The sequence below is a fragment of the Mauremys reevesii genome, linkage group 3 (genome assembly GCF_016161935.1).
Source record: "Mauremys reevesii isolate NIE-2019 linkage group 3, ASM1616193v1, whole genome shotgun sequence".
Taxonomy (NCBI): domain Eukaryota; kingdom Metazoa; phylum Chordata; order Testudines; family Geoemydidae; genus Mauremys; species Mauremys reevesii.
In genome coordinates, this window is record NC_052625.1 from 140,291,757 (window position 1) to 140,309,376 (window position 17,620).

The window sequence follows — 17,620 nt, forward strand, 5'->3', positions numbered from 1 at the left end:
AGATTCTGAGAAACATACATAGTCTCTCAAACTTTTGGTCCTGCAGACTTTCACACATGGTGATCTCTGCCAGTAGATTTATTCACCACATGCCACAACAAATGTCTAGAATTTTGCTTCAGAGGAGGGAGAAGTCTGGGCTCGCTCTCAGATGCCTTCCACATTTACGGGGTGCCAGACCTGATGTATATTTGTCCAGTGACCCATGACTTCAATGGTTTTGAAGAAGCTGAGACAAGATGAGGGGAATATCATCATGATAGCCCCGGCTTGGGCTAGGCAATTCTGGTACTCAAACCTGATAAAGCCATTGCTACAGAAACCAACCACTGTCTTTACTAGATCTACCTTTCCTACTGTCTCAGAATGATGGCCAGATCCTTCACCCAAACCCATCATCCCTGCACCTCTCAGCCTGTATGCCAGCTGGATGATGTCCAGGGAGAGGACTGACTTCAGAATATTCTACTTCAGAGCAGGAATCTTTCAACAAGACCTACCAGGCCAAATGGACAAAAGTGTCTATCTGGGCTCTACAGCATTAGTATTCATCTCTGCAAGTGGCAATTCCGACAACACTGGATTTTTTACTTGCTCTCCCTAAAGCATTCAGGATCGTCCCTCAGTCCTTCAGCATTGACATATATTTAGTATTAGAATACATCTGGCAGCAATTTTGGTGACTCATTTCCCCTTTCCCCGTATACAAGACCAGAATGTATTTTCATGCCACACTCTGGTAAAATTTTCTTAAAAGCCTGACCCATATTTTCCTATCATTCAGGGAAGCCTCTGCTCCTCCCTGAACCTTCAACTTAGAGTCTGTGTACTCTGCCAATAAAGACCCACAGCAGTGAATCTCAGAGCCCAAGTGAACTGAAACTCAGTGAAGATGGAGGGTCTTGGAGACCAGGTTCCAGACCGAGCCAGAATGTCTACAATGCTGGTTTTAGACCCGCAGCGCAAGCCCAAGTCAGTGGACCTGGGCTCTGAGACTGCTGCAGTAAGAGTTCTTTTGCACTGTAGATGTACCCATAGCTGTAACTTCACTAATGTCTTTCCCCACTGAGCTCTCTCCATCATCTTTCAAAGAGGACAGCTTTCCTGTTGTCCATCGCTTCATCCAGAAGAATTGGAGAGATCCAGACCCTTATGGCAGACCCTATGTGATATGGTAGGGCTTCTCCCTGGCCTGACAAGCATACACTGGCATGTCCAGTCTCCTTTAAGTAGGTTTATTATCCAAACATAAGCAAATTAAAAACAAACAAAAACACAAAGGTTCCTCAGCTCACTCTTTGTAGTAGGGTTTCCCAAGTCCCCTCCCATGGGTCTCTGGTAATCCTGCTTCTTGCAGATTCAAATCCCAGCCATCTCCCTTCTCAGCCAGTCCTTATTAAGCCATCTCTGTTCTCATCTAGCTCTGTTGCTCTTCTGGAACAGCAGCTTCAGGTCAACCTTCCTGGGCACCTGGCACCTTGCTCCAACACCCCATCACAATAGTTAGCGCCTCTCTTCTCTGGTTCCTTTCCCCAGCCTGTCCCAATCAGTCTTCCTCTTCCTGCCCTCTGACAGGCTGTGATGCTGTATGAGTGAAACATCATCATATACATCATTAATATTGACACTGTTATACTATTGCAACAAATCTTATACAAGGTTTGTCATGTAAGGTATCAATGGAAAAGTTACAATTTATCAAATATGATTAGTCTGTTTGTATGCATGTATCATCTTTGTATCAAAAGTTATGAATATTGACTATGTACCAGTATTTCAAATGTATTCACACATGGGATAACACCCACAAGGTAATTTACATTCAGTCTAGCCAACACATTGTGAATGGACCATTCAAGTTGATGGCCTCTTAAAGAGCACAATGGGCCATAGAAGAAGTTTTTCCCCACCCAGTGAGCCTTCCTGTGGGTGCTTTAGTCAAAATATGGGTAATGGCTGCTCCTGTGAGGCATCAACACATGTAAAGGCATGTGACTCTCTTGTGTCTGTAATTTTCCACAAACTAAGATTGAGAACAACCCCTCCACATTGGAGAAGGTATAAATAATCCTAGAAGGTATAAATAACCTCCATTTTGCCTCTTTCCTGCTCTGATCTCTGGAATATGGACTTACACTAAAAGGAGCATTCCAAACAATGGATTGAGGACCTTCCAATCTTTTGGAAGTTACCAGAGACTTTACAAACCAGAAGTCTATAACATCACAATTCTGATCCAAGAACTTTGCAATGATTGTATGTATTTGATATATTGACCATTTTAACTCTCTCCTTCTTTTCTCTAATAAGTAAGAGGTGTGATTATTGGGTAAGATCTGAATTATATATTCACCTGGCTATGTCTGATCTTTTGACACCAGAAGAACACTTTGATGAAATTGGTTTTCAATAACAACTCATCATTAAATCGAGTGTCTGGGATGCCTAGGGAGACTGCAGTTTGGACTTCATGTTAACCAGTGTGGTGAGACAAATTTATTTTTGTTTCTAGCTTGGCATATCTAATAATGGAATAACCACCAATTTGGGGTAAGTCTGACTGATTTCTCAGCAGTTTGTTTTGAATTTGGCATCCTCAGCTGTGACTCAGTGAGGCATGGTGACACATACCTTTATAGCCCCAGATGTAGCTCTGCCCCCTTTTAATTGGCTGGGCACACCTAATCTGACACGGGACAGTTGGACCTGCTCTGTTTATAGGGACTAACTCCCCTGTGACACCCTAGTTATACAATCTTTTATAAAGACAGAGTCACCCTCCAGCTTTATCCTAAGTTTCTGCCTGAGGTAGCCTCAGACTTTTACCTTTACAGTAGAACCTCAGAGTTAGGAACACCTTGGGAATGGAGGTTGGTTGTAACTCTGAAATGTTCATAACTCTGAACAAATTGTTATGGTTCTTTCAAAAGTTTACAACTGAACATTGATTTAATACAGCTTTGAAATGTTACTATGCAGAAGAAAAATGTTGCTTTCTCTTTATTTTATTAGTAGTTCACATTTACTACACTACTGTATTGTATTTGGGGGTTGTTGTTTTTTTTTTTTTGGTCTCTGCTGCTGCCTAATTGTGCACTTCTGTTTCCAAATGAGTTGTGTGCTTAACTTGTCAGTTTGTGACTCTAGTGTTTGTAACTCTGAGGTTCTACTGTAATTAGTCTCTTCACCTGCCATTTTCCCCCCTAAGCCACATTCTTCCCTGACCAAGGCAAAACTTCACACACTTGATTCTGTGTAGTGAGGGCATTGTCTTTTTATTTAGCCAGGAATAAAGAAATCATTAACACATCCAGATTATTCTTCACATTTGCTAAATCTCTGGAAGGGTAATTAATATCCTAGCAGAGACTATACAAATGGGTTTCGTACTGTATGACCTGCCATCTATTAGCTAAGAAAGATCCCCGTGGTCACATTAGGTCTCATTCTACTCAATCCTAGGCAGCTTCCACCACCTCATTGAGCAATGTCCCATTATCTGATATATGTAGGACAGCAAAATATATTCAGTCCATACATTTACCTTCCACTATATGTTTTGGTGCAGGCATCTAGATCGGATGCAAGTTTCAATAAGGCCATCTTGAAGTCAATATTTAACTGCTTGCAAGTCACCAAGAGCGGAATCTATGTGCCCAGTCACTTGAAGAAAGAATGCTTACTTAGTAACTGTGGTTCTTTGAGATCTGTAGTCCACACAGATTGCATGACACACCATCCTTCCCCATCTGTTGGGGGAAGGGAGTGGTGGTTGAGGCCCCCCCAATATATCCTCAGATATGGTGGCCACAAGGGCTCTCAGGGTACAGATGTGGTCCCAGTAGAAACTTCTATTAAAAAAGAATCTGACCACTTGACAAGGAGCACGTGAGCACCAAGAGTGGAGTCTGTGTGAACACCACAACACATCTCAAAGAACCACAGTTATTGTAGGGTAATTCACTGTTTTGAGGCAACATGCACACCTAACAAAATATGAAAAACTCACATTTGCCCATTACCATAACAATACTCAAATGCACCAACAAACTTATACCCTCTCTCTCTGAGGGCATGATCCAAAATCCACTGAAGTCAGTTGAAAGACTCCCAATGTCCCATTGACTTCACTGAGCTTTCGATCAGGTCCTTAAGAACTAATTTTCAATTCAACAAATGTTTTAGAGTGTAACTGAATTCTCTGTTGTTTTGTACATAATCTAGTACTGTAGTTACTTGGCTATTTTTGGTGTTATTGTGCAATGGGATGATTGTTTCACTGGTGTTTTATCCCACAGTAATCCTCATATCTTTTCCTTCATAAATATATTGGAAAAATATTCCATTTAGCACATCTTTCCTGTTTTAGAGCCCAGTCAGGAGTGGTGCTGAGCTCACTGAACTCCCCATTGTCAGTGGGAATTGAGGGTACTGTGCACCTTGCAGGATTGTGGTTGGGTTTTTCACCTTGCTACCAGCAGTTACCATCTGCTGGCCCAAATACCTAAACAACTCAACTGAAATTCATTTGACTCTGATTTCTTTCTTCTGAGTTATTAGCACAGCCATTAAATTTCCAACTCTTCTTCAAATTTAATGCCTGATCCAAGCCACTGACTTCAATGGCCTTTGGGATCAGGTTTTTTGAGATCTCTTTTCAATACTCTCATCGAAAAGACAACTAGAGCATTATTAACTGTAATCTTAAAATTGACTCTTGGGTCCTCTGCTCAATAATTCCAATTTAATATGGGTCTGTGCATGACTACCTTTTGTCTCTTGCTTTTTTATCCAGTTTTCTATCTAACACTCCGGTTTATCTATAACTCTTTATCCTAGTTAGTGATCTGTGATGTGGAACTTTGCCAAATGTTTCTTGAAATGTGAATGTATTACAGCCATTGAATTTCACTTATCCATCATGTCGGTGGTATTTTCAAAGAATTCCAGTGGGTCACTTAAGCATGACCTCCCTTGCCTGGAACTATGCTGGCCTCCTTTAACAAACTGTATTTTATAAGGTGTTCTCCTACTGACCTCCTTCCAGATTTTCTCTAGTGTTCATATTAAAGTAACTAGCCTACAGTTTCCTGGTTTATCTCTTGAGACTCTTTTTCAAATAATGGACTCACATTTGTCACTTTTCAGACCTTAGAAATTTCTTTTTGAATCCAATGAACTTGTAAATATGTAATTTAAAGGTTCACTGAACCCTTGCTTTCATCTTCTGAACAGTAAGTGTGAAAGTTGTTTGATTCTGCTGCTGGGTTTTGGTGGTGGGGGCTCCACTGTATGAGGCACTGTACAAACACTCACTATGGAGTGCAATAACATCAAAAATAATCTGCAAAACTTGTGGAGAACCAGTAGGAAGAAACATGAAAATGAAACAAGTAATCACAGAATGTGCTAGGAGATTCAGAATCTATATTAGGCTGTCTCTGAAGATGTGAAAATCTGCTCTAAGAATGCAGGGAGAGCAGGGAGAAGTATTCTTAGAGTCATAGATTCTAAGACCAGAAGAGACTGTTCTGATCATCTAGTCTGACCTTCTGTATAATACAGGCCATAAAATTTCCCCAAAATAATTCCTAGAGCATATCTTCTGGAAAAATATCCTATTTTGATGTTAAAATTCCCAGTGATGGACAACCCACCACAACTCTTGGTAAATTCTTCCAATGGTTAATTATCCTCACTACTAAAAAATGTACACCTTATTTCCAGACTAAATTGGTCTAGTTTCAGATTCCAGTTATTGGATTGAGTTATACTACACCTTTCTCTGATAAAGGGACCATTATCAAATATTTGTTGCTCATGTAGATACTTTCAGACTGTTAAACTGACTAGATTTAGCACTTCGTTAAGATAAATACAATTGAACCTCATAGTCACAAACACCTCAAGAATGGAGGTTGTTCGTAACTCTGAAATAAACATTATGCTTGTTCTTTTAAGAGTTTACAACTGAACATTGACTTAATACAACTTTGAAACATTGCTATGCAGAAGAAAAATTCTGCTTTTAACTATCTTGATTTAAATGAAACAAGCACAGAAACAATTTCCCTACCTTCTCAATTTTTTTTTTAAACTTTCCCTTTATTTTTGGTAGTTAACATTTATCACAGTACTACACTGTATTTGCCTTTTTGTTTGTTTTGGTTGTCTCTGCTGCTGCCTGATTGTGTACTTCTTATTCCAAGTGTGTGTGGTTGACTGGTCAGTTTGTAACTCTAGTGTTTGTAATTCTGAGGTTCTACTGTAGATTGAGCTCTTGGAGTCTAACACCATGAGACATTTTTTCTAAGTCTTTAATCATTCTCATGGCTCTTCTGTGAATACTCTCCACTTTATAGCAGATCAGGGTTGAAAGGGACCTCAGGAGGTCATCTAGTCCAACCCCCTGCTCAAAGCAGGACCAATTCCCAGACAGATTTATGCCCTAGATCCCTAAATGGCCTTCTCAAGGATTGAACTCATAACCCTGGGTTTAGCAAAGCAATGCTCAAACCACTGAGCTATCCCTCCCCCCCCTTTATCAGCATCTTTCTTGAATTATAGAAAGAGACACTGGACACAGTATTTCAGCAATATAAAGGTAAAATAACTTCTCCACACCTACTCAAAATTCCCCTGTTTATGTATTCAAGGATCTCATTAACCCTTTTGGGCACAGTCTCACACTGGGAGCTTATGTTCAGCTGATTAACCACCACGAGCCCCAAATCTTTTTCAGAGTCACTGCTGCCCCAGATAGATTCCCTCATCCTGTAAGTATGACCTAAATTTGTTCCTAGATGCATACATTTATGTTTAGCTATATTAAAATGTGTATTGTTTATTGCAACCAGTTTATGAAATAATCCAGGTCACTCTGTATTAGTGACCTGTCCTTATCCTTATTTGCCACTGCCCCATTTTTGTGTTACCTGCACACTTTATCAGTGGTGATTTTATGTTTTCTTTCAGGTCATTGAATCTTTCAGGTCATTGATAAAATTATTATCTAGTGTAGGGCCAAGAAGAGATCCCTGTGGGACACTGCTAAAAACTCCCCTGCTCAGTGATGATTCTAGCTGATAGCTGTCTCCAGCAGTTCTATGCTAAGTGGGAGGATCTTAGACATGACCTAATTTGGCAGTCACTGGAACCAGGGAGAATGACCAGGGTGGATGAGAGAGAGCCACCAGTGAATGAAATTTAAAGCCAAGAGATGGAGCTATGAAGAAAGAGAAGCATAAAGAGGCACTATTAGAACCACTGAAGAAGTGACTCGAGCACCCACAAGAGCTGTGTGAGCAATCTACAATGCATGGGCTCTTTGAATAGGTGTTATCCTGCAAGACTGTCTGTTAAAAGGCATCAGCAGCCTTGAGTGCAGCCAGTAGAGTCCCAGGCAATGGAAACCAGCTGAGGGGAGTGTAGACATGGTTAAGACCAAGGAGTAGGTACAGGTGGGATGGTGTTTGTTAAAAAGACAGTTGTCTAAAAGACTGCTACATCCTTAGGGAGGTAGGGCTTTCAATCCTAAAACTGGGAAACATTTCTCTTCACAGTGGAAGAGAAAAAGGAAATCAATAGCCTGAATGAGTCTGTGGGTGAAAGAATAATCAAAGTGAGGCACTTCTAGGTTCTTGACTACTACCCTTATTGGCAACACCATATGAGCAAGGCCACTGATTGATCTTAATGGAAGAGAAAACATAATGAAAGGGCCACAGTAAGGTAACTAAACAGAGATTAGGACATTGGAGACAGATTCACAATGGAAAAGCACCAAAGATTTTAAAAAACCATGTGCATGAAAAATAAAGCATTTTAAACACCCATAATTCTCAACCCAGCTCAATACTTTTCACACAATGTAAATGTTGATTGTTCAACACTCACCATTGTATGGAAATAATCAGTTGGAGAAGAGAGAGTGAAACAGGATATGGAGAGAAGAAGGCTGGCTGGTGACAAGAGTCTTTAAATGCAATTGGCTGTCACCTGCCTGGCTTTGTCAGTGAGGAGGGTCTGACTTGACTATTTGTCTTTTTTGGAGGAAATTTAATATACTGTATGCAAAGTGCTCCATTTTTTCAATCCAGTGGTTTCACTTGTGTGGCCTTTAGGGAATCAGAATATTTTAATTAGGTACCTTGCTTTTTAGTATCACTTTAAAAGCATATTAGTCATTTGATTAATTACGGATACATGTGATCTCTCTCGTTCCCCCATCTGCTTTATCTTGTATGATTATTTTTGTGTGCTCTGACACCAGGAGTTATATGTATCTATAACTAGACTTTGAATGTCATTTGCACTGTCTGTAATAAGTGTGTGAGTTTGTTTTTGGTGTGCATAAGTAAGTGACTTTACAGAGATTCAGGTTAATGTGGCAGATAGTGCAAGGTTTTAAAGATATTTTACTCTAAATTCTTTTCCCCTGCTCTGTATATCTTATTGCAGCCCACCATAAATATTTAAACAGGGAATCCTTCTTTTAAATGGAAAGGTGGAAAATTGCTGCAAAGATGTTGCCCTCTCAATGTTTATGAGACTTTACCAATAGTTTCTGGAAAATAGGGGAAAGTAATCCATTTACTCAACACTTCTTAATAGTGTGGTTCATGTGGGGCTGCTTTTGGTTTGTTCTTATACATATCAAATACTTCTCGGTATTCTGTATGATGGATTTAAATTTCCAAACTGTTTTCAGCTGCAACTGGGCCCTACTACTAAACTGTTTTTTTCATAGATTCCAAATGGAATGGATCATACAGCACATTAAATGTAATGAGGCAAGATAAAAGAGAGGAGATTTCTCACTCCATTCAATAAAGGAACTTCACATGCAAAACTATCCTGTACCCTTTCCAAGACTAGAATCACCAAGACCACCACTACCATCCTTGAATTCATCATAGCTGAGTACTATGTGGTTACCGTAAAATGTTCTAAGTGTTTCTGGTCAAATCTGCATCATGGCAATAAAATGAATAATAAATACCTTGATCCATTCTGATATATTGTCCAATAAATTGTTTCTTAGAAAATCCTATTCACACTGATTTTGTCTTCTCTGGACTGACCACTGTCTCTCTTCACAGACCTTTGCATCTATATATTGGCATAAATCTAATGGAGGATACTCCCTCTACTCAACACCCAGAAATACAATCCACTTGCCACTTTCAGCTTTTCAGAAACAGCACACTGCTCAAGTACTCCTAGAATCTGTCCTTCATTCAACAGAGATAATTAGTTTCAGTTACTTAAACTGAGCAACTCTTTCCCTTTAAAGGGGATATTATATTTGCCTAATTGCATTTAAGTGCTAAACACCTCAAAGGATAATGTTTCCCGAGAAAGGCATTTTTTTCTCTCTTTGCTAGTAGAAGGCTAGCTGCCTGTAACAAGGGTTAATGGAAATCTGCAGACAGTTTGAGTAAAGGATGGAAATGCATAGATCATTGATCACAGGAATATTTTTTTCCAAGCCACTCACAAAAATCCTTCCCCATAGGTCACATATTCTTATTACATGCATTAAGCAAGCATGAGTGGTAAATTGTTGACTCTTCTGTAATGTCATGAAACAATCAAGAATGGCTGAGCTAAGCAAAAAAGAATCCAGCCTGCATATTTCTGGAAGAGACCCATTGGGACATCAGCCACAACAATCTTTTTTTCACATTATCTTGATCTTAATTAAAACCACCATTTTCTTTGGCTTCTTCCAGCGAGTCATCTACTTTAAGGATGCTGTGATTTCATTACAGAGTCAGAATAGTGATGTGTTGTACAACTTTGCCTTGAAGTTTTGGCTAAACAAATAAGCAAACAAATAGTAGATGGATCTGATGGAGAGCTTAATTGTATCAATCCATCAACCCCTAAATTTGCTTCCTTTCAGAATAGGAAAGTCTATCTTTAAATCCAAAAGGAGTGATGGCAAGGCACCAATTTTAAAATTCTCCAACTGTCAAAGGCTGGTTTACTAATTATCCAGATTCCAAGGCAATCATACAACTGTAATCATTCACCTCACGCTTGGAAACATAAGTCTTGTTCTTTTGATGAATATTTATAAGACAGTGTAAAGCAGTATACTTTCTTTTCCCTTCAGGCAAGACAATTTGGAGTTCATCAATATGTATTACCAAGGACTTTTATAAAAGGCACTTCAAAGGAAATTCATCAGGCATTCCTTTTGTCTTGATTTCTGTTAGACTGATACTTCCTTTTGACAAGTATCAATAAATTATCCTCTGATGACTAGAAACTTGATGTCTTATTCAGAAACTTCCTCCCACAGCAAAATCTGGGCTTTACATTTCCAATGAAATTATTAGCATCTAACTTCTAATTTAAGGATAAAGGAGGGTGCAGTATGCAAATGAAGAACAAAATAATTTATACAGAGATTCTATGACTTGTTTTTTTCAGAGATAGGAATTTTCTATAGTTGTGCATTTCCATGACCTACATTCTTTTTACCATTTGACCATATTTGGAATTCCTTGAAAAGAAAAATTAAAACTGAGTCCCTAGTACTTTGAATGAACAGTAAGCAAATTAAAAACAGATTAATGCAGATATGTAGTGTTGAATGACAGATTCTCTCTGTCCCTAAGGGCTATTGCTTTTCCTTCTTTGGACATTGCCACAAGGACTCATATTTCTTGGAAAGGAGGTTGAGATCTTAACAGGGAATTAAAAAAAAAAGACCTCTTCTGATGGATATACTATGATAAAACACTAATGTTTCTCAACTTCCCTCCTTTTATTATTCAAAAATACCACCATTTCATCTTTTTTTTTAACTTTCCCAAATTTGCACATATGATAAAATGATCACAGAGGATGAGAGTAAATTTTTTTATATTCCTTCTGGAGAACATAAGTTAAAGTAGTTATTAGCCTACTGAGTAGTGGAGTATTTTATGGATTAAGTGAGTATTTTTAATTTTCTAAGAACTGTGGGAATTGTAAAAAAAAAAAATTGTGATAAGAAATAGTAAAGTTTTATAGCCAGTGCTGAAAAAAGAAGACAAATGTATGGATAAAAGTAAAACCAATAAGTCTCTAGTTAATAACATAATCATGTTAAGAAAGATAAGTGTTGTGGGGGCATAATTTTCAATTGTTGCCATGTGCATCTATCCTAAGAAGATTTGTAAGCATTTTTATATACTATTATTTACGAATGATTACAAGTGATGGCTAAAAAGCTTCTCCAGTAACATCCTCCACACTAAGATGGTGTTCTAGTATGTGTTACACATATATTGTAGCTGATCTTCATTCAGATTCACATACTTCTGTCTTCAAACAAAATTTCTTACATTGAGAAAGCAATTAAGACATAACTTTAAAACTATTACAGTTTGAGAGGGATCCATATTTTTAACAAGTTTAGGAGGAAGTCTAATTTAGACTTTTAATGGGATTTTTAAAAGTCATTTTTTTAATTTAAGTTCCACAGTTTTCTATGGGACTGAGTCAAAGTCCATTGAAATAAATGGAGAGACTCCCATTGGCTTCAGATCAGTCCCTAATACAGGTCAGTCTTTTTCTGAATCCTTCTCTGGTTCTCTGCAATTGTCATCTCCATGCAGTGTCATTATTTTAATGGAATAAAGTTATAGTTATTCTAGTGGGACATCTTGAGAAGCAAGGTACGACTCAGAGGCTTGATCTTTCATGTTGCTGAGCATTCTGGCCCTGAACCAATAAAGCACACGCTTAAATTTAATCATGTGACTACTCCCACTGAAGTCAATGGGACTATGCATTTGCTTAAAGATGAGCATATGATGCAGTGTCTTGCTGGATCAGGGCCAGAGGTCTCAACACTTTGGAAGATCCCATTGTGAGCAAAGTATTACAGTCTGGTCCTTCATTTATTTGTTGGTTCATTTTCTCTCTCACGCACACAGAGTAATGAGCAAATGAGAAAAATCTTCAAAAGGACCTACAGGAAAAAATCAGTTGCTGTATATGGAACTTGATCAGAAAAATGCAGTAAAATGTACCTTGACTGGCAGATCACTGTCAAAAGGCTAACTCATACTATATTAACTAATTAATTCATTAGTAGCCATAATGTGCGTAGTGCCTTCCAAACACAGAGGAACACAATCCCTTCCCTGATCGAGAGTTTATAATCCAAAAAGTCAAAAACAGATGAATATTGGGGAAGGAGCTTCATAAACCAGCAAGTACGTGGAAAAGCCCCACACATGAATCAAACGGACTTTTCATCTCTGGATTTAAATTCTATTTGCCACTTTCTTTTTTAAGATCTGAATGCACAGAAAGACTATAACCTGTGGGAGGCAAAAGGCACCTGAAGTAATTTAATAAAGAAAAAAATATAGTACGTGTTTCTATTACTAGAAATAATATATAGGTTAGAAGCAACATTTGTAAATCTAGCAAGTGAAGTATCTTGACAGAGACTGGAACTGAAACTCTGCAGGCTCATACCTATCAATTACATCATGTTTAGACAGAAAAAAAAATAGTATTCCTGAGCACATTAACATGTTTTACCCTCCTGAATCACCAAACTGCTGTGCTTTGATCTCAGCTAAACTGGATTATTTGCCAACTGAAAGATGGGCCAATTATTTTTTTCCATTGTCCTATGAAAAAATGCTATTTTCCTCATAAACCTATTCATTGCTTTGCACTATGAGGTGCTTAATGTTTAGATCTCAAAAGATGGTTACTATGGCTCTCTAATTAAAATAACTCACTGTCTGGATTATTGTGTTTAATGTATTATTCTGAATAAATATTTGATATCCTACCTCAGGTGTCCATGTGTTAGGATTTCCATGTCTAATTCCTAATTAGACTTGAGCAAATTCACTAAACTGAGTTACATTTAATTTATAATATTGAAGCTCATGCCATGGCCGATAGAATTTGTAGGAAAAAGACCAAGATGCATTATGAAGTTTTCATCCACGATTAAGCTGCTAAAACTCAGAAACTTTGGATGAAAACAGCTGGCTGCAGGCTCACAATTCTACTCATTCACAATTAAAGAGTTATGCCTGGACAAGTTTCAAATTATGACAAAAAATATTTGCCTCAAGCTCAAGTGAAACAAGATAGAGATGATAAAAACAGGAAAAGGGAAACACTTTGAGAAGCTAATTGGGACATAGTTTGCTTGAAGTTTTGAAGGCATCTGTCCTTCAGTTGTCAGTGGAATGCATAATCTCTTCTTGTGCACGTAGGGTGACCAGACAGCAAATGTGAGAAATCGGGATGGAGGTGGGGGGTAATAGGATCCTAAATAAGAAAAAGACCCCAAAATTGGGACTGTCCCTATAAAATCGGGACATCTGGTCACACTATGTGCACTCGATAACAGTAATGAAAAGTGTCCTTAGTATGCCTTGGCTTCAGGAATCAAGAGTTTATTTGATATCAGTGATCTCATCAATGCAAGCTGAACAGCACAAGGAGCTGCATGCTGCACAAGGGAGTCTGAGCAGGAAGGACTGGGCAGGAAGCAGCATTTGCAAAGCGATTAACCTTCACTCTAAGCCTAGGAGTAGGTGCTGGAAGCTGCCTGGCCCTGACACTGCACAACCCTTCACCAGAGCAGGTTCCTGCCAAGGCAGAGCTCTTTCCCAGCGAAAGAAAGTGCTGACAGACCATGACCAGCCACCACAGATGCATAAGCCTTTGCATATGTGAAATCTGTAACATGTGCACAGTGACAGTAGGACACTGTCCATTCAACTGATTTGCACATTCAAAATTATATGTTGACCCTGTGAATATTTATCCTCATATGTTTTCCTTAGAGATTTAGGAAGAAACAACTCACTCGTTTCAACATTGCAACAGCTACATTCAGTTTCCCAGGTTACATATTTCAAGAAAACATTCATATTCAAGTGTAGCTGGTGAACTCCTGCGTATTTCTTCCCGAATCTGGTGGTGGATGTAAATTACCTGGGGATGATAAGTGTTCTTCCCTCAAACACAGCTGTGTTCTAAGAGGACAGTACATCTTAAGTTCTTCCTCCACTACAAGATTTTAGCTATTGTATGTGTATACACATACACATAATCAATGATCTGTTTTATATATATAAAAATCTGATATATATATATATAAAACAGATATATATATATATCAGATTTTTATATATATATATATATATATATATAAAACAGATATATATATATATCAGATTTTTATATATATAAAACAGATCATTGATTATGGTATGTGATAGCAATTTTATTGTAATTAACAATGGTTGAGCACTAACTCCTCCTACACACCCACCCATCATCTGGTCATTATCAATTCCTCAGCACTTCTTTCCTACGGTTCCACCTGCACACCCACACAAGGGCAAGGAAGTAATGGGGGATAAGGCACCTCCTTATTCCCTTGTCCATATCATTACATCTGATTTTCAGAATGTCAAAGCCTCTATATTTGACTCTCACACAAGTGGACGGGTGTGGGATGGAAGCTTGACCTAGCCCCACCCATCCCCCATCAGTGCACTGGGGAGTACATGCTGAACCAGTTGAAAACCCAGCACAATTTATACGACTGGTGACCAGAGAACTACAATTCCATTTCACAACAACTTTTGAGGTTTTACCGTTTGTTTTCACTCCACATTGGTATGAAAACAAAACCTGGCAAATGTTTTTGCAAAATGGAATTGTGTGGAAACACCCATTTTTGGATTAAAACAGTCAGATTTTTAATACCAGGGTTGGAAGGGACCTCAGGAGATCATCTAATCCAACCCCCTGCTTAAAGCAGGACCAATCCCTAGACAGATTTTTACCCCAGTTCCCTAAATGGCTCCCCCCAAGGACTGGGCTCACAACCCTGGGTTTAGCAGGCCAATGCTCAAACCACTGAGCTATCCCTCCCCCTAAACTGGAAAGGGCCTTGAAAGGTCATTGGGTCTCATCCCCTCCGGCTCCGGCTCCGGCTCCGGCTCCGGCTCCGGCTCCGGCTCCGCAGACACTTCTCAAGCAGGTCCTTCCCCTGCAGCCTCCCACCCAGAATGAGCTGGTCTCCCTCCCTTTATACTACTAGAGCACTTGGAGCATGCCCAGTCTTTCCAGGGAGGTGGGACTTCTGCTGTCAATACCACGGGCTTAACCCTGTCTGGGTTAGTGAGGGGTAAGCAGACCCCATCACACTGCCCCTTAAAAATGTTGTTGGGAATGGCAAGTTCCCATGTAATACATGTAACATTTTGGCTTAGGCCAAACAGCATATTTTACCAAAAAATCTGAACCAAAAATGTTCCTACCAACTCTAGTTTACTCCTTCCCCAGAGCAGCAAATGTTCATGTCACAGTCTTCACTTCAGGCTGCTCCAGGGGCTAGATAGTAATGTCATGATCTAGTTCTTTATTAAAAATAAAATGAAACAGATAATGAAGTGTTACCTACCCCATGAAATATACAGGTACAGACAATGTCATGCACCAGTAGAGTGGTTTCCTGTACCTAGAGGCATTTTGCTCACTGTGAAAAGGTTATGTAAGAGTTTCAGCTTTCAAGCCACATGCCTCCAAGCAACGTTTCAGGAAGATGGATATTCTGAATACACAGGTATAAGATATATAAAGATATATAGCTTGGATATATCTTGCAGACAGGGAACAATTCTTTTAAGAGGCCTGATACTTGAGCCCTTATACTACAAGCTTTACTTGCAGCCCAATGTTCATCCAAGTAGACCATGAAAAAATAAAAAATGAGAGCTATCGAACACTGTGTTTCCACAGAGGAGTAACACAGAGTTATACTGCACATTGTGAACATTCATAGTGTTCAGTGTCCCAGAAGTTTCTGCCCACTGTGGGTTTCCCAAAACCTCTGAACCTAGGGGACAAACCTCCTGCCACAGAAATATTAATTGATGAGCCACACAGTTACCCACCAGTGGCAGAACTGGGAGGAAAGTGTGCAAGTAGAAATTTGCAGATTTTCTAAGGTCCAGATCCACATGTGTACTTAGGAACCTAAACCCCAGACTTTGTGTAAGTCCCTGTTTTGGCTCCACAAAACTCCTGCCAAACCTTGTAGGTACCTAAGTTCTGCCTCTTAGCATGTGCACTGCTGCCTCAGACTGTGCATCTGGATGTCTGTCTCCTGCCTATGACCTAGAATGATCCATGAATATGGGAAAATATGCTTTCATCTGCTTAAATTTCATGTGGGGCCTTGTTAAAGGTTCATTCACCACAGGAGCACCTCTTTCTGGCCAGGCATGGTGTAGCAGCTCTCTCCCCATATGATACCAGCTTCTGACAGTGGCTCAGTCACTGTGATGGTCTCTCTTCCTGCAACTTGGCCTCTCCAGCCAGGTCTCACTTTAGTCCACCCCTTCCAGGGTACCAGAATTCAACCCAACTGTAGTCCAGTGACCTTAAAGCAGGTCTTCTGTTTATCTTTGGGCTCTGTGGTCCTTACACCCTTTACCTCAGGGGGCTTCACCACACCTTCCTCAGTGACTGGTAGGGGAACCTAGGCCCTCACTGTACAGTGTTTCAGCCCAGGGACCCTGTAACTGGCAGCCAAAGTCTACTCCCTCAGACTCCTTGCTGCCACACGGGACTGTTTTCGACCTCTTCTATCCACTGAGAGTGACTGAAGACTCTGTCCTTGATGCCTCTTTCTTTTATTTTCTTTTTTCTTTTTTTTCCTCTTAATGGCAAAGCAGTCTTGACTAAATAGTCTATAGCCACCAACTATAATTCCTAATTACTTAGTGGTTTATATTTTTTCACTCTGCCCTGTGTGCTTCAGGTAATGTAACAATGCCTTTCTAATACTACTCCATTTCCCCCATATTTTTACTAAATAACATAATGTAAGTTTTGTTACCTGAAGATGTTTGAATTCCTCAGAAAGCTTTTACCATTCTTTATCAAACTCTTACATACCCATAAAAGATAATCACTTGTTTTTTCCACTTTACAAAGTACACAGAGTCCATCTTTGTGTCTATTTATTCGAAAAAAAGATTTTTGTCAAAGCCACCATAGCCGGTTAGTACTCTAAACAAAATCACTTCATTTTTTCTACCCAGAACCTGAAGTATGTTATTTTCCTCAACTCTAGGGCAAAATTCAATAAAATCTTCCTCCTTCTTTTCCATTAATCCAATTTTTTTGCCATTCCTCTTTTAAATTTTTTGGTACTTGACTTTTGAATTCCTGTTTAAACAAGGGTATTTCTATGTTAATCTTTCCATTTCTTACAGAGCTTTTAGTTGCTTTGTCCACCATTTTGTTCCTGTTATCCTGATATTCGCTGATATCCAAGCAAATGCTACATGCATCCACATATATACTAACCTTGTTATTAGAAATACAATTTCATTGATTAAATCACTTTTATATCATAATAAAGCCTGAGATTTAATCTGAAAAAATGACCAGCACTGCTGCTGTGCATGAATTCCAGATCCAGTTCCAGCCTCTTTCTGCTACAAACTTCTTGGCTTTATGATCATCTCCCAACCCCCACCCTCCTTCTCTTCAAGGAAAGCTTCATTATCAGTTAAGCCTGGCTTTCTCTCTCTCTTGCAGGCCCACATTAACCCCTTCACGT

The 17,620-nt window shown here is 39.2% G+C and overlaps 1 long non-coding RNA gene across 1 annotated transcript in view; it reads right to left on the minus strand.

Annotated features, from left to right (window-relative positions):
- Positions 1–1,327: 1,327 nt before the first annotated feature.
- Positions 1,328–17,620, minus strand: part of LOC120402292 — a 77,508-nt gene continuing 61,215 nt past the window's right edge. Inside the window, exon 3 of the long non-coding RNA XR_005597114.1 lies at positions 1,328–1,584. This is a non-coding gene — a long non-coding RNA (uncharacterized LOC120402292). The remainder of the gene's footprint in view (positions 1,585–17,620) is intronic.